At 39.7% G+C, this 19,338-nt stretch overlaps 1 protein-coding gene and 2 pseudogenes across 1 annotated transcript in view; 2 read left to right on the plus strand and 1 right to left on the minus strand.

Annotated features, from left to right (window-relative positions):
- Syt7 (Synaptotagmin 7) overlaps positions 1–19,338 on the minus strand; it is a 1,421,749-nt gene that overhangs the window by 357,586 nt on the left and 1,044,825 nt on the right. The gene's annotated exons all lie outside the window — the stretch shown is intronic.
- On the plus strand, positions 12,379–14,837 carry LOC137234371 (venom serine carboxypeptidase-like; annotated as a pseudogene).
- Positions 15,303–16,345, plus strand: LOC137235507 (uroporphyrinogen decarboxylase-like; annotated as a pseudogene).

Here is a 19,338-nt window from a genome sequence, read left to right on the forward strand (position 1 = left end):
GGCGTCCACCTATAGAACTAAGGCCCACGTCATTTGATACCCACATCGTACAAACAAATTCTTGAGTCGCCCCTGGTCCAACTTTATCGCGATATCTCGGAAATTCGTCCACGTATAGAACTAAGGCCCACTCCCTTTTAAAATACTCATTAACACCTTTCATTTGATACCCATATCGTACAAACAAATTCTAAAGTCACCCCTGGTCCACCTTTATGGGTATATCTCCAAAAGGCGTCACCTATAACACTAAGGCCCACGCCCTTTTAAAATACTCATTAACACCTTTCATTTGATACCCATATCTTACAAACAAATTCTAGAGTCACCCCTGGTGCACCTTTATGGCGATATCTCCAAAATGCGTCCACCTATAGAACTAAGGCCCACGCCCTTTTAAAATACTCACTAACACCTTTCATTTGATGCCCATATCTTACAAACAAATTCTAGAGTCACCCCTGGTCCAGCTTTATGGCGATATCTCGAAAAGACGTCCGCCCATAGAACTAAGGCCCACTACCTTTTAAAAGACTCATTAACACTTTTCATTTGATACCCATATTTTACAAACGCATTCTAGAGTCATCCCTGGTCCACCTTTATGGCGATATCTCGAAAAGGCGTCCACCTATAGAACAAAGGCCCACGCCCTTTTAAAATACACACTACCACCTTTCATTTGATACCCATATTGTACAAATGCATTCTAGAATCACCCCTGGGCCACCTTTATGGCGATACCTCGAAACTGCGTCCACCCATAGAACTAAGGCCCACTACCTTTTAAAATACTCATTAGCATCTTTCGTCTGATACCCACATCGTACAAACAAATTCTAGAGTCGCCCCTGGTCCAACTTTATCGCGATATCCCGGAAATTCGTCCACGTATAGAACTAAGGCCCACTCCCTTTTAAAATACTCATTAACACCTTTCATTCGATACCCATATCGTACAAACAAATTCTAAAGTCACCCCTGGTCCACCTTTATGGGTATATCTCCAAAAGGCGTCACCTATAGAACTAAGGCCCACGTCCTTTTAAAATACTCATTAACACCTTTCATTTGATACCCATATCTTACAAACAAATTCTAGAGTCACCCCTGGTCCACCTTTATGGCGATATCTCGAAATGGCGTCCACTCATAGAACTAAGGCCACTCCCTCTTAAAATACTCATTAACACTTTTCGTTGTATACCCATATCGTACAAACAAATTCTAGAGTCACCCCTGGTCCACCTTTATGGGTATATCTCCAAAAGACGTCACCTATAGAACTAAGGCCCACGTCCTTTTAAAATACTCATTAACACCTCTCATTTGATACCCATATCTTACAAACAAATTCTAGAGTCACCCCTGGTCCACCTTTATGGCGATATCTCCAAAATGCGTCCACCTATAGAACTAAGGCCCACGCCCTTTTAAAATACTCACTAACACCTTTCATTTGATACCCATATCTTACAAACAAATTCTAGAGTCACCCCTGGGCCACCTTTATGGCGATACCTCGAAACTGCGTCCACCCATAGAACTAAGGCCCACTTACTTTTAAAATACTCATTAGCATCTTTCGTTTGATACCCACATCGTACAAACAAATTCTAGAGTCGCCCTGGTCCAACTTTATCGCGATATCTCGGAAATTCGTCCACGTATAGAACTAAGGCCCACTCCCTTTTAAAATACTCATTAACACCTTTCATTTGATACCCATATCGTACAAACAAATTCTAAAGTCACCCCTGGTCCACCTTTATGGGTATATCTCCAAAAGGCGTCACCTATAGAACTAAGGCCCACGTCCTTTTAAAATACTCATTAACACCTTTCATTTGATACCCATATCGTACAAAAAATACTAGAGTCGCCCCTGGTGCACCTTTATGGCGATTTGTCGAAAAGGCGTCCACCTATAGAACTAAGGCCCACTCCCTTTTAAAATACTCATTAACATGTTTCATTTGATACCCACATCGTACAAACAAATTCTAGAGTCGCCCCTGGTCCACCTTTATCGCGATATCTCGGAAAGGCGTCCACGTATAGAACTAAGGCCCACTCCCTTTTAAAATACTCATTAAAATCTTTCATTTGATACCCATATCGTACAAACAAAATCTAGAGTCGCCCCCGGTGCACCTTTATGGCGATATCTCGAAAAGGCTTCCACCTGTGGAACCAAGGCCCACTCCCTTTTAAAATACTCATTAGCATGTTTCATTTGATACCAACATGGTACAAACAAATTCTAGAGTCGCGCCTGGTCCACCTTTATCGCGATATCTCGGAAAGGCGTCCACGTATAGAACTAAGGCCCACTCCCTTTTAAAATACACATTAACACCTTTCATTTGATACTCATATCGTACAAAGAAATTATAGAGTCGCCACTGGTCCACCTTTATGGCGATATCTCCAAAATGCGTCCACCTATAGAACTAAGGCCCACTCCATTTTAAAATACTCATTAACACCTTTCATTTGGTACCCATATTGTACAAACAAATTCTAGAGTCACGCCTGGTCCACCTTTATGGGTATATCTCCAAAAGGCGTCCACCCATAGAACTAAGGCCCACTCTATCTTAAAATACTCATTAACACTTTTCATTTGATACCCATATCGTACAAACAAATTCTAGAGTCACCCCTGGTCCACCTTTATGGCGATATCTCCAAAATGCGTCCACCTATAGAACTAAGGCCCACTCCATTTTAAAATACTCATTAACACCTTTCATTTGGTACCCATATAGTACAAACAAATTCTAGAGTCACCCCTGGTCCACCTTTATGGGTATATCTCCAAAAGGCGTCCACCCATAGAACTAAGGCCCGCTCTCTCTTAAAATACTCATTAACACTTTTCATTTGATACCCATATCGTACAAACAAATTCTAGAGTCACCCCTGGTCCACCTTTATGGCGATATCTCGAAAAGGCGTCCACCCATAGAATTAAGGCCCACTCCCTTTTAAAATACTCATTAACATGTTTTATTTGATACCCACATCGTACAAACAAATTCTAGAGTCGCGCCTGGTCCACCTTTATCGCGATATCTCGGAAAGGCGTCCACGTATAGAACTAAGGCCCACTCCCTTTTAAAATACTCATTAACACTTTTCATTTGATACCCATATCGTACAAACAAATTCTAGAGTCACCCCTGGTCCACCTTTAGGGCGATATCTCCAAAAGGCGTCTACATATAGAACTAAGGCCTACGTCCTTTTAAAATACATATTAACGCCTTTCAGTTGATACCCATATCTTACAAACAAATTCTAGAGTCACCCCTGGCGCACCTTTATGGCGATATCTCGAAAAGGCGTCCGCTCATAGAACTAAGGCCCACTCCCTTTTAAAATACTCATTAACACTTTTCATTTGATACCCATATCGTTCAAACAAATTCTGGAGTCACCCCTGGTCCACCTTTATGGCGATATCTCCAAAAGGCGTCCACCTATAGAACAAAGGACCAAGCCCTTTTAAAATACACACTAACACCTTTCATTTGATACCCATATTGTACAAACGCATTCTAGAATCACCCCTGGGCCACCTTTATGGCGATACCTCGAAACTGCGTCCACCTATAGAACTAAGGCCCACGCCCTTTTAAAATACACACTAACACCTTTCATTTGATACCCATATTGTACAAACGCATTCTAGAATCACCCCTGGGCCACCTTTATGGCGATACCTCGAAACTGCGTCCACCTATAGAACTAAGGCCCACGCCCTTTTAAAAAACTCATTAATATCTTTCATTTGATACCCATATCGTACAAACAAATTCTAGAGTCGCCCCTGGTCCACCTTTGTGGCGATATCTCGAAAAGGCGTCCACCTATAGAACTAAGGCCCACGCCCTTTTAAAATACTCATTAACACCCTTCATTTGATACCCATATCGTACAAACAAATTCTAGAGTCAGCCCTGGTGATATTATGGCGATATCCCTAAATGTCGCCCACCCATAGTTCTATGGGCCTACTCCATCTTAAAATACTCTTTAATACCTTCCATTTGATACACATGTCATACAAACACATTCCAGGGTTACCCTAGGTTCATTTTCCTACATGGTGATTTTCGTTATTTTGTCTCCATAGCTGTCAGCTGAGTATGTAATGTTCGGTTACACCCGAAATTAGCCTTCCTTACTTGTTAGTACTAAATTGTGTTTCGGCATGAATAAACCATGCATCCGGACAATTAGTCCAAAATTGTGGAAGTTTTACTGAAACTGACAAAATTTCATTTTGAGTAACATTTGCATATGGATTTGTAATTTGTTGTTGAGAAGTGTCATTTGGTAAATCTATCAAGGAGTCATTTAAATTGTTAGTAAATATAGATGTTTGTGTATTATGTTGTGGTGAATTAAACATATTGAATTAAATGAAAAGAGAGTTCACTAACAAAACAGTAAAATAAACTAGTAATTCTATAAAGAGAGAGTTTACAATAATAATAATAATATATCTACATATTAGTATACATACATAAACACATATAAAATAATATAACTGTTCACCAAAATACTTGCTGTGAATATTCAGTTTTTTGCTGTTAATGCAATGGCTTTTGATGTTTTAGCTGCTCAATCGGGGAACTCAAAAATAACAGCTGTGTTTATGGAATGACTTTGTTGAGATTGAGGCTCTGAGGGATTGATCGATGGTTGTTTCACTATTTTGAAGCATTTGCATTTGAAAAATGTGGATATATATAAGATGATCTATATGCTGCGTCAGGTTGCTCGTGAGTGTGATGTTGTTGTACACCTTTATTATATTAATTGGTTCTTGCGTTGTACTTAAATTTTTAATCTGCGAGTTTGATTTAACGCGCAGCACTTAATAATCGTTGACTTGAACGCGCGTTCGATGTTAGCGACTTATTGTATGAAAACTATTCACAGCTGGTTATTTTCTGTTTTTAATTTTTTGTTTTTTTTTTGCTTTATTTTGCTTTGCATTGTACTGCGTTTACAACAGCTTTTTTACTTTTGTTGATGACCTTTATTGCAACTGGTAGATGGTTATAAGATGATTCCGATTGAGCTCAATGAATGTGGCATAAATGAAAATACATATCGAGAACAATTTTGACCAATAAGCTTGAATGCAGTCATGAAAAACTGATACTGCTGCTCCTTGTCTCTATTAAACTGTATTATCTGCTAACTCTTTTAATCAAATAAATAGCGCAGATGCATCACGAATAATGAATACGCTATTTGCAGTTTAATAATAAAAGAAGTATTATTGTAAAAACACAGTTTTTAAATAACAGCCAAAAGTTAAAGTTGATCGATGCTATTCCACATTGACATTGATAATTCAATAGAACACTATTCAAATAATTATTAACTTCAACCACAAGGACGAAAAATTGATACTGCTGACAAATTCCAAGACAATAAACACCGACTTCAGGGCTTCCACAACAACAGTAAGAATGCAGTTGTTTGTAGTTGTTGATAATATTGATTAATATTCTTATTGTAGATGTTGTTAAAATTTGTTTTTATACTCAGTTGAGCAGAGCTCCCAGAGTATATTAACTTTGATTGGATAACGGTTGGTTGTACAGGTATAAAGGAATCGAGATAGATATAGACTTCCATATATCAAAATCATCAGTATCGAAAAAAAATTTGATTGAGCCATGTCCGTCCGTTAACACGATAACTTGAGTAAATTTTGAGGTATCTTGATGAAATTTGGTATGTAGGTTCCTGGGCACTCATCTCAGATCGCTATTTAAAATAAACGATATCGGACTTTAACCACGGCCACTTTTGCGATATCGAAAATTTCGAAAAATCGAAAAAGTGCGATAATTCATTACCAAAGACGGATAAAGCGATGAAACTTGGTAGGTGGGTTGCCCTTGTGACGCAGAATACAAAATTAGTAAAATTTTGGACAACGGGTGTGGCTCCGCCCACTTTTAAAAGAAGGTAATTTAAAAGTTTTGCAAGCTGTAATTTGGCAGTCATTGAGGATATCATGATGAAATTTGGCAGGAACGTTACTACTATTATTATATATGTGTTAAAAAAAATTAGAAAATTCGGATGAAGAACACGCCTACTTTTAATAAATAAATTTTTTAAGTCTAATTTTAACAAAAAAATTTAATATCTTTACTGTATATAAGTAAATTATGTCAACAACCACCTCCAGTAATGATATGGTGCAACAAAATACAAAAATAAAAGAAAACTTCAAAATGAGCGTGGTTCCGCCCTTTTTTAATTTACTTTGTCTAGAATATTTTTAATGCCATAAGTCGAACAAAAATTTACCACTCCTTCTGAAATTCGGTAGAGGCATAGACTCTATGATGGTAACTGTTTTCTGTGAAAATGGGCGAAATCGGTTGAAGCCACGCCCAGTTTTTATACACAGTCGACCGTCTGTCCTTCCGCTCGGCCGTTAAAACGATAACTTGAGCAAAAACCGATATATCTTTACTAAACTCAGTTCGCGTACTTATCTGAACTCACTTTATCTTGGTACAAAAAATGGGCGAAATCTGACTATAACCGCGCCCACTTTTTCGAAATCGAAAATTACGAAAAATGAAAAAAATGCCATAATTATATACTAAATATGAAAAAAGGGATGAAACATGGTAATTTGATTGGTTTATTGACGCAAAAAATAACTTTAGAAAAAACTTTGTAAAATGGGTTCGACGCCTACCTTTTAAGTAGAAAAAAATGAAAAAGTTCTGCAGGGAGCAATCAAAAGCCCTTGGAATCTTGGCAGGAATACTGTTCGTGGTATTACATATATAAATAAATTAGCGGTATCCGAGAGATGATGTTCTGGGTCACCCTGGTCCACATTTTGGTCGATATCTCAAAAGCGCCTTCACATATACAACTAAGGGCCACTTCCTTTTAAAACCCTCATTAATACCTTTAATTGGATACCCATATCGTACAAACACATTATAGAGTCACCCATGGTCTACCTATATGGCAATATCTGGAAAAAGCGTCCACATATAGAACTAAGGCCCACTCCCTTTTAAACACGATAACTTGAGTAAATTTTGAGGTATCTTGATGAAATTTGGTATGTAGGTTCCCAGAAACTCATCTCAGATCGCTATTTAAATTGAACGATATCGGTCTATAACCACGTCCACTTTTTCGATAACGAAAAATCGAAAAAGTGCGATAATTCATTACTAAATAGGGGTAAAGCTATGAAGCTTAGTAGATGAATTGAACTTATGACGCATTATAGAAAACTAGTAAAATTTTGGACAATGGGCGTGGCACCGCCCACTTTTAAAGGAAGGTAATTTAGAAGTTTTGCAAGCTGTAATTTGGCAGTCGTTGAAGATATCATCATGAAATTTGGCAGGAACGTTACTCTTATTACAATTTGTATGTTTGATAGAAATTAGCAAAATCGGAGAACGACCACGCCCACTTTAAAAAAAAAAATTGTTTAAGTCAAATTTTAAAAGAAAAGTTAATATCTTTACAGTATATAAGTACATTATGTCAACATTAAACCCCAGTAATGATACGGTGCAACAAAATACAAAAAAAAAAAGAAATTGTCAAAATGGAAATCCGACTATGACCACGCCCACTTTTTCGATATCGAAAATTACTAAAAATGAAAAACATGCCATAATAATATACCAAATACGAAAAAAGGGATGAAACACGGTAATTGGATTGGTCTATTGACGCAAAATATAACTTTAGAAGAAAACTTTGTAAAATGGGTGTGACACCTACCATATTAAGTAGAAGAAAATGAAAAAGTTTTGCAGGGCGAAATCAAAAGCCCTTGGAATCTTGGCAGGATAACTGGTCATAGTTTACATATATAAATAAATTAGCGGTACCCGACAGATGATGTTCTGGGTCACCCTGGTCCACATTTTGTTCGATATCTCGAAAACGCCTTCACATATACAACTACCACTACTCCCTTTTAAAACCCTCATTAATACCTTTAATTTGATACCCATATCGTACAAACACATTATAGTCACCCCTGGTCCACCTTTATGGCGATATCTCGAAAAGGCGTCCACCTATAGAACTAAGGCCTACTCCCTTTTAAAATACTCATTATTACATTTCGTTTAATACCAATATCGTACAAACAAATTCTAGAGTCACCCCTGGTCCACCTTTATGGTGATATCTCGAAAAGGCGTCCACCTATTGAACTAAGGCGCACTCCCTTTTAAAATACTTATTAACACCTTTCATTTGATACCCATATCGTACAAACAAATTCTAGAATCAGCCCTGGTCCACCTTTATGGCGATATCTCCAAAAGGTGTCCACCCATAGAACTAAGGCCCACTCCGTTTTAAAATACTAATCAACACCTTTCGTTTGATACCCATATCGTACAAACAAATTCTAGAGTCACCCCTGGTCCACCTTTATGGCGATATCTCCAAAAAGCGTCCACCTATAGAACTAAGGCCGACATCCTTTTAAAATACGTATTAACGCTTTTCATTTGATACCAATATCTTACAAACAAATTCTAGAGTCACCCCTGGCCCACCTTTATGGCGATATCTCGAAAAGGCGTCCACCCATAGAACTAAGGCCCACTCCCTTTTAAAATACTCATTAACACTTTTAATTTGATACCCATATCATACCAACAAATTCTGGAGTCACCCCTGGTCCACCTTTATGGCGATATCTCCGAAAGGCCTCCACCTATAGAACAAAGGCTCCGCCCTTTTAAATTACACACTAACACCTTTCATTTGATACCCATATTGTACAAACGCATTCTAGAATCACCCCTGGGCCACCTTTATGGCGATACCTCGAAACTGCGTCCACCTATAGAACTAAGGCCCACGCCCTTTTAAAATACTCATTAATATCTTTCATTTGATACCCATATCGTATAAAAAAATTCTAGAATCATCCCTGGTCCACCTTTATGGCGATATCTCGAAAGGGCATCCACCTATAGAACTAAGGCCCACGTCCTTTTAAAATACTCATTAATATCTATCATTTGATACCCATATCGTACAAACAAATTCTAGAGTCGCCCCTGGTCCAACTTTGTGGCGATATCTCGAAAAGGCGTCCACCTATAGAACTAAGGCCCACACCCTTTTAAAATACTCATTAACACCCTTCATTTGATACCCATATCGTACAAACAAATTCTAGAGTCAGCCCTGGTGATATTATGGCGATATCCCTAAATGTCGCCCACCCATAGTTCTATGGGCCTACTCCCTCTTAAAATACTCTTTAATACCTTCCATTTGATACACATGTCATACAAACACATTCCAGGGTTACCCTAGGTTCATTTTCCTACATGGTGATTTTCCTTATTTTGTCTCCATAGCTGTCAGCTGAGTATGTAATGTTCGGTTACACCAGAACTTAGCCTCCCTTACTTGTTAGTACTAAATTGTGTTTCGGCATGAATAAATCATGCATCGGGACAATTAGTCCAAAATTGTGGAAGTTTTACTGAAACTGACAAAATTTCATTTTGAGTAACATTTGCATACGGATTTGTAATTTGTTGTTGATGTTGTCATTTGGTAAATCTATCAAAGATTCATTTAAATTGTTAGTAAATGTGATGTTTGTGTATTATGTTGTGGTGAACTAAACATATTGAATTAAATGAAAAGAGAGTTCACTAACAAAACAGTAAAATAAACTAGTAATTCTATAAAGAGAGAGTTTACAATAATAATAATAATATATCTATATATTAGTATACATACATAAACACATATAATGGACAAATGCGTGGTGGCAACGGCGCGCACCCACGTATTTGTTAAAGAATGGTTAAGGCGAAAAAAAAGGAAGAAAATAAAAACACCAAAAAGGTTTCGTATTAATAAAAGGAATTCACAGTGTTTTTTTTATTCAATGTGTATAAATACAACAAGTGTTAAAGAAAATGTTAACAAATGTTGTGAAAGGTTTAAAAATATTAAATATATTTTTGGAAATTGTTAAATATGTTTTTTGGAAATTGGCAACTTACGTGAGCGTGCGATTACGTGTTCCTTTGCTGGCTGCTGGATTAAAAGAGGACGAGACTCTTTGCTACATGAGCCGATGAACCCACGATACAGCTCCTTCGTTGGGTTTCCCGGCAACAAAGTTGCCGTACCGCGAGCTCACAGCGGTAAAAATCTAGGATACATAGTACTACCACTCACACATGCCTGTGTGTATAGTGATCACAAGAATATGTGGGTGGTAGTAACGAAAGAAAATAACCAAAGAAAGTTATGTTACGAGGGGGGGGGGGGGGAGATATATTTAGGCCTGTGGCTTAAACATACCGGCCCCCTTGCCGTAAGCAACAAAGAAAAAATTAAAAAAAGGGATGCCACGTGATCGCACGTCCAGTAAGGCGCTGTAACGAAAGAAGGCAGTGCAGATGCGGACTGCAAGCACTGCACGCCAGATAGTTGACCTCAAGTGTCGCTCTCCTGTGGAAAAAGAAAAGAAGTTATTAGATATACGAACGTGGTTTTAAATTCCGTGCATATTTACTTAAATATATATAAGATGGCGCATGTGTGAGGCGTGAAAGTCGGATATTTATTTTTGGCAGGCTCCCGAGACCACCAACCAGAACACAGTCGGTTGGGTTAGGAGACAGCCAACTGTCGATGCGGGTGTACCGCTCACCATCATTTCGGCGTAAATGTCAGCGCAGAGTGTAAGCCGTATTGGTGATGAGCTGTGGAATTGCGGATCCGCCAGCCGCATGAATTCAAAGGGCGCGGCAATCTTGGGGTCCACATCGGACGGTGGACTTAAGCGGTAATGGCTTTCGACGACGGCTGCTTGGGTCGTTATGCGCGTCGACGCTCCGAATTTTCCGCGCAGTATGAGGGTGCATTGTCCATGTCCTTGGCGCTCCAATTTTAAGTCGCGTACCAGCTCCGCATCGACGATCGTGCTGGTGGCGCAGGGATCAATAATGGCCCGAACCAGGTGTAAATGCCCACGCGATCCAATTCGTACGATGGCCGTTGGCGCAATGGGCACGAAAGGCCGCATGATGGGCGATGGAGTAGCCTGGAGCAGCCGCTCTATCCGGAAGCCTTCCGGCGTGTCGCGCGTTAGCGTTCTTGCTGCTCGTTGACGATTTCAGTTCTGGTTTTGCTCTCTCTTCCTCCATTTTCGCTCTCTCTTCCTCCATTTCCTCTTCCTCCACCTGCTGAGCCCAGGACTTTGTCGGCCCCATTAGGTGGATTGACAACGTGTCATCGGACGGGTTGTCGTCGCCAATGGTTGTTGCATCATCGCGTTCAGAAAGACGCTCATCTAGATGGAGCGTGGTGTGGTGCTTTTGCTGGCACCGTTTGCAGCGATATTTGCTATTACACTTGTCCACGCGGTGGAAGGGCGACAAACAATTCGGACAGTATTTGTGCAACAGCACGGCCCGCAACCTCTCCTCCGGGGATTTTTTCCTGAATTCGGTACAGAGTCGGAGACTTTGGTCCCTGCCGCAGAGCTGGCACGCGGCGTCGAAACGCTTTGCGCCTCCCTCTGACTTGGCCAATAAGGTTTGATAACGGGTCATGATCTGAAAAAATATTGGTATCATTGATCATGCCCAAATTGAGGTTAACGGAATGTTGTTTGGGTGGCGTAAACAAAAAGAAAATTATCTCTAATATATTTTCGCAGAAGAAAAAAAAAACCATTTTATTCAAATAAAATTTAGTTGAAAAAGGCCATAAGTAAATACTTATGCGCGCAAAGAAACGAAGAAAAAACGGATTTAGCACGCATCCATGCGATGTGGCTGGTGCTTTAGCGCCTTTAGTGCATTTTATAATTTATTTTATGTCGGTAGATGTCGCCGAAGTAGTCCTAACAATTTATTTTTGATTTGTAGTGAACTTTGTTTTCACAACAAGTGGCCTGCCAACACACGGAACGGTTCGAAACCTGGCTGAAAAGGTATTACAGAGTTGCACTTCCACCACCCAACATTATTTTTTGACGTGTATTGTCGATAATGTTGAGATTCGTGGAATTAGGTATTTCAAATCTCGACCACATGAATGATTGATCGAGATATGTAATACGCGACATGTGCGGCGTGTTGTGCGCGATATTTAGTGCGGCATGTAGTGCGTGACGTGTAGTGCGCATGTAGTGCGTGACGTGTAGTGCGTGACGTGTAGTGCGCGTGTAGTGCGCGAGATGCTTGCGCATGAGGCCTAACGTTTGTATTGCAATAATCATTGACAGTCAGACATTAAATGTAGAGATTTTGACATCTGCTACGCTTTTCCATTCCTGAATGGAAAAAAGGAAAAAAGATGTCATTGATTTACGACATGCGGTGAGTATAGTTACTGTTCGTATAGTAAAATTTGCTAATTCTAACCTTATTTCTTTATTTTCATTGATCAATTTTTCTTTGCATTTTCAGGTTAGAATATTACAATGAACAGTCATATAAATTAATGACCCCAAAAGGACAGTTCATCTCTGTACTGGCACTGATGAACATGGTACAAAAATCCAACAAGCAGCAGCTCAAACCGTGCCCGTTGCGCAATATTGCGAGTATATATCTGCGCTATATCGTCATGTATTCGCCGCGGCGAGTACAGCAAACACATATTTTATACGTACTACCGAAGAGCGCCACAAGACGGCTGTAGCGCATTTTTGGCACACTTTAAAATCGCGCGGCCACATTTACTCTGCTGCATACAGTGGTTGGTATTGTGTTTCAGATGAAACTTTCTTGACAGAATCACAGCTACGTTTTGACACACACGGGCGCAGGTTTATTGCTTAATTCTGGTCATCCGGTTGAGGCAGCTAAACTTTACACAATAGAGGGCTTGAAGTATTTCCTGTTGCGTGAGGGTGTGGCGCATAGCGATGGAAGTAAGTTTAAATAAAACATTAAAGCACAACAATACGCACATATTTATATATATATGTAGGTAAGCACTTTGTGTGCAACAAGAATTCTCCGCAAAGTGCTTAAAGTTAAAATAGCACTACTTAAACCATTTATGTAAGAAATTAGGGTAAGACTCCAGTTGATACTGGTTTCAGTTTTACTGGTAGTGACGATGGTTATGCGGGTGATGAAAAAGATGTTGGACGGAATTTACATGAAGCTGTTATGCAATTATACGAATTATTTGAATGGCGTAATTCCAGTGGATTTTGGATTACGGGTGAATCGTATGCTGGTAAATATGTACCAGCGTTAGCATATCACATACATTTGGTGCAAAATGCAATAGACGCGTGTTTATATACCACAGAAGGGCTTAGCCATTGGTAATGGACTTTCAGATCTATTACATCAACCAAATTATAGTGATTATTTATACCAATTGGAATTGATAGATGATCGTGGTTTGCAACAGTTCCATGAACAAGAAGAAAAGGGTAAAAATGCATAGAACAACATGACATGGAATGCGCTTTCGAAATTTTGATAGTCTTATCAATGATATTATTGCGAATGGTTCACTTTTTCTTAATCTAACCGGTTTTAATTTTTACTATAATTATTTGAAAACTGATAACGACGAACCCGCTGATGCGCTTGGTAATTTACTGCAATCGTCAACAACGCGTCGTGCCATGCATGTTGGTAATATGACTTTTCATGATTTGGATAAAGAAAATAAAGTTGAAAGGTTTTTGAAGAAGGATGTAATGGACACGGTTGCACCATGGATAGCACAATTATTAAATGATTATACTATTTGCATTTATAGTGGACAGTTGGATATAATAGTTGCTTATCCTTTGACACGTAACTGCTTAAATCATTTCGATTCACTCCCAATAGGTTCATTCAATTTCGATGATTTCAAACGTTCACACTCCAACGAGGACGAATCTGTTTCCCTTCCCTACTTTTGGCAAAAATTCGATCCAGAAAATTATTCTATCTGGTTCGGTGAATATAAATATAATAGTGAGCTTACAAAAGTGTTTGTGTTGTGCAATCTCATCACTGGTATGTTTCGACGTCGCGATGAAATGCGTAAGCAAGCCTTTGCTTTAGTGTGCCTGTTTGGTGAGGATAATGATAGTACCATATCCGGTGTTTGGGTGTGGCGCGGTCATGAATTAGCCTTCACCCTATCACCCGATTGGCAAATTGATTACGATTGTTATGCATGAAGGAGATTGGATGCCAATTCGGAAGAAACTAAAAAATGAGTGCCACAATATTTTTCTTGGACAGGTACCGATAAGGATGGACGTAAATTCAATCAGGGTAAAATGTTCAAATAATTACAATATACAAGAGAAAGTAACTGCATAAAAATCAAATGAGATTTGAATGCTTGATTAGTGTTCCGCTTAAAGTTAAAGTTAACCAACTCAATGCATGCATAGTATACCCTTTCTCAGTCATCCACAACATTAAATATCAACATTAAAAATCAAATCAGGTCGGACGCCCTCTTTTTTGTAGTTTCAAAAATTGTAAGTCTTTCGCTTTTGTAAGCGTAGTGTGTTGAAAAATTACGAACGAAAATAAGCTGTTCTTGTTTTTTTGTAATAAAAGTTGAAAAGTAATCTTGATTTGTTTGAAATTCGCTGACGCTGATAAATACAGGGTGGAAAAACGTGTGGTTTGAACTGTGGAAGATGAAATTGCTGGATATGCAAAATATGCTGGCCATTTAATTGAGATTTGGTACGTAAGGCAGGGCATATGGCCCCTGGGGATCAACCAAAATGGTTATACTGGATGATCCATCATTTGACTCACAATAAAACGTTATCATAGAGTTTATATTAAACCAAAAGATCGCTGACGAGTAATAAGTATGCGAATAACAATAGTTACTTATTTTTTTTTATTTTTTTTTTTTTTTTTTTGTATTACAATAACAAACTTTACTTGATACTGAGTCTAATTAGACCAAATAGTTAAAAGTGTTATCAAAACAAAGATTTATTAAAGTTTCATGCTTAGCATCGGCTTAGAACTGGCAGCACTCCTTAGTTCTGCTAATATTCGTAACAATAACTTTATTTTTTAATGCAGAATTTTTTTTTTTTTTTACTTGCCGGTCGCAGCTCTACATTTCACAAGTTATAAATTAAACCAAAACAAAACAAAGGCAACACTTTACGGTGTAATTCGCAACAGAAAGCATAGTCCATCCTGATATGATGACGACATGGGAAGAAAAGTAGAGTGCGGCCTATTCTTTTTTCAAGCAGGAAAGCAGATCCAGTTAATAAACAATACAAAATGAAAGATACAAAGAACTTTCCACCGCTTAAAAGTGATAATATCTTGAGAGCAGCGCGTGTCGAGCCCGTTGACAGGGTGCCCGTTTGGGTAATGCGTCAGGCTGGACGCTATTTGCCAGAATTTCAAGAGGTACGCAAGCTTCATGATTTCTTTACTATTTGTCGTACACCCCAACTGGCATGAGAAGTGACAATGCAGCCGCTGAGACGTTTCGTCTTGGATGCATCTATCATATTTTCAGACATTCTAGTAATATCGCAAGCACTTAGTATGACAGTGGAAATGCATGCGGGTGTGGGTCCCGTTTTCCCAGAACCATTGCAAACACCTGCTGATTTAGCAAAGCTCACACCTGAGGGAGCGGTGGGGCTCTTTACATATGTTGGCGATGCTATTAAAATGATGCGCCACAAGCTAGAAGGACGTGTGCCACTTATTGGTTTCGCGGGTGCACCGTGGACACTAATGGGTTACGTGATTGAAGGGGCGGCAGTAAAACGATGTCTAAATCAAAAGCTTGGCTTACCGATTTTCCAGTAGATTCAAAAAGGCTATTAAGCATGTTGACTGACGCCATTGTTGATTATTTGGGAATGCAGACAATTGCTGCAAATTTTCGAATCTTCAGCAGAGCATTTAAGCAAAGAAGATTTTCTGAAATGGGCAGTACCCTACATAAAGAAATTCGTGATAAGTTGGTCGAACGTTTGCAGCAACAATCAATACGTTTAGTGCCTTTGACACTCTTTGCTAAAGGTGCTGGTCACTCATTGAAAGAGCAAGCAACTTTGGATTATGACATTGTAGGCTTAGATTGGACTGTGGATCCAGTAGAGGCACGGAAGCAAGTTGGTCCAAATATTGCTTTGCAAGGCAATATAGATCCGCAGGATATGTATAAAACACCAGAAGACATTCGTGCAAGCAACGTTATATTGCAAATCTAGGGCACGGTATTACGCCACAAACGCCAATTGTAAGCATGGAAGTTTTTGTGGATGCTGTGCATAAAGCACTTTAAAAATGCCAAACTGATAATGCGTATATAAAGAGATGTAGCATTGTTTTCATTTGACTTCTATAGTGGCTTATTGTTTTGTAGTAAGTAAAAATTAATAAATGATTTGGTTGTTAGGTTTTCAGGAAATTGTTTAAAGCTGTTGGAAAAAATGGTTTGTGCTTGAGATTTTCCATGTGAGAAGTCATTCATTAACCATATTTTTTATGTCGCTGTTAGCACATTACTCAGTGGTGACAAAAGGGTGGAAATTCGTTGGGAACGAGTCACAAGGAATATATTTCGTGGTATCTGGGGGTTTACTTTGGTGGAAAGGTTTTATTGTTTTGGGGCACTAATATCTGTTGGATCACACCGATGAAATACGCTGCTATCATTAAGCATGTTTCGAAATCAGCTGATGTCCCTTTTTTGATGGCGTTGTTAGCCCTTATTGCTTTAAATGGTTGTTTTCATTTTTTTTATTTAAATTTTAATTTATTATTTATTTAATAACGTGGAAAAAGTTTAAACAGCGTGACATCAGCTGTGAGATGAATACCCACGGTGTGATGGGAGAGGTACGGGGATATTCTGGTGACGATACGACCAAAATTCTGGGGTCAATGCCTACATTCAATTATCTTCTGAACAATTGCGTGGTGGCAACGGCGCACTAACGCAATTGTTGGAAGAAGCATTCTGTGGCAGATAGTGAATCTGCGTTAGGGTTTTGTTGGCCTCGTTCAGGGGAACGAGAGCAGGGTTACCGGGGTGTTGGCCTCGTTCGGGGTGAACGAGAGCTGGGTTATTTGGGATGGAGGAATGCGGACTATTAAAGTTCATTTTCGTTGTCGTTGGGCGGAAGTAGTACCAGTTTCGCGATTGGTCTGCTAATTTGTCCCTTAATTGTATTGACGTCAACAACACGTACACGGTTATCGGAACCTGGATGTGTGTTGACGACTCTCCCCATTCTCCATTCGTTTGGTTGTAGGTTATCCTCTTTCATGACGACTAGGTCCTCGGGTTTTAAGTTGGATTGTGGATGTTTCCATTTATACCTTTTCTGGATCTCGGTGAGATATTCCGATTTCCATCTTTTGCAAAAGGTCTGATAAAGGGCTTTCATCTTTTGCCATCGGTTTACAATGGAGGCAGGGTTTTCACCACAGTCGAGTTCAGGTGGAGCTAAAAGATACCCACCTACGAGAAAATGGCCTGGAGTAAGCGGCTCCAGGTCGGAAGGGTCGTTGGATGAGGGACTTAGAGGCCTAGAGTTGAGGCAGGCCTCAATTCGACATAAGAGGGTTGTAAACTCTTCGAGAGTATATTTATGATCTGACGCGATCTTTTTAAAGTGGGTCTTAAAACTTTTTACCCCCGCTTCCCACAAACCTCCCATGTGAGGAGCGCTTGGCGGTATAAAATGCCATTCTATAATGTGATGGCTATATTTAGTCAACGTTCCGTCCCTTGCTTCACGCGGAAAAGCTTTAAACTCGGATCGTAAATTTCGAGAATCTCCGGCAAAGTTAGTACCATTGTCGGAGTAAACGTTTTTCGGACAGCCTCGTCTGGATACAAATCTGGCGAAGGCAGCTAGGAAGGACCCGGTACTAAGGTCGTTTGTCGCTTCGAGATGGATGGCTTTCGTCGAAAAGCAGACAAACAGGCAAACGTATCCTTTTGAAATTCGACATCCCCTCCCTCGGTAGGATTTTATATCGAATGGTCCCGCGAAATCTACCCCAGTGTTGGTGAAGGTCCTAGTCAAGGTGGTGCGCTCTTTCGGAAGGATCCCCATAAGTTGCGTTTGTGTCCGCTTCCTGTAAATAGTACAGACCTTACAGTTGTGGATAACCGACCTTATCATGACTTTAACGCGTGGGATGACGTAGCATCAGCTGGTTCCCTCCATGCAGTGTGGTCTCATGAGAGGATTGAACTATAAGTCTGGATAACCTGCAAGTATAAGGAAGAGTAATGGGATGACTTTCGTTATGGGACATGTCTTTGGATGCCCCAGTCCGCCCAGTTCGAATGATGCCTTCGTCATCTATATATGGGTTCAGGGGTAAAATCTGACTCTTCCCATTTATTAGTTTTCCTGACTTCAAATTTGCGTACTCTTTTTGATAATGTTGCCTCTGGCATATTGTTATCAATCTTCGTGTTGTTTTTTCTATTTCGTCAGGAGCTATTGAATGAGAATCCCTTTTAAAAGAGGCTTTAGTTGTTGGGTGCGTATTCTGGAAAAACCGAAGAATATAGGATATAACCCGCAAAGCCCCCGGTAGATCGGAAAACCTATCCAGAATATCAAAGTTATTTTTGACCGAAGTTGTACGAACTTTCACCCCCTTTTCCTCCATATTCGTATTGTAATCTTCTTCTTGTGTTGGCCAATTTTCGTTGTCTTCTTGTAACCAAGAAGGTCCCTGCCACCACAAATAATTGTTGATTAGGTCCGAAGCGTAGAGGCCTCTGCCCGCCAAATCTGCAGGATTTGACGCGGAGTCTACGTGCCGCCATACTTTGTCTCCTACTTTATCGATGATTTTAGTTATTCGATGTGCCACGAACGTTGACCACGAACATGGTGGTTTTCGGATCCATGCCAGTACTATAGTCGAATCTGTCCAAAGGGTTACTTTAATGTTTGAAAGTTGCATATTTTCTATGGCCGACTCTATAATTTCTGCAAGTAGGACTGCGCCGCAGAGTTCCAGTCGTGGCAATGATATGCTTTTGACCGGGGCTACTCTCCTTTTGGCCATCAACAGGTTGGCGAAGACTTGATGCTTTGTTTGTACCCTCAGGAAAACAGCGGCGGCATATGCTTTTTCCGAGGCATCACTGAATCCATGTATTTCGACGCTGTTCTTTGGAGTAAAATGAACCCATCGCGATATGCGGATATCGTTGATTTTTCCGTATTCTTGCATAAATGCACCAACGATCTAGAGTAGTTTGTGATACTTCTTCGTCCCAACCCGTGCCTTCCAACCAAATATTTTGCATTATAAT

Source organism: Eurosta solidaginis, chromosome X (genome assembly GCF_040869045.1).
Source record: "Eurosta solidaginis isolate ZX-2024a chromosome X, ASM4086904v1, whole genome shotgun sequence".
NCBI lineage: Eukaryota > Metazoa > Arthropoda > Insecta > Diptera > Tephritidae > Eurosta > Eurosta solidaginis.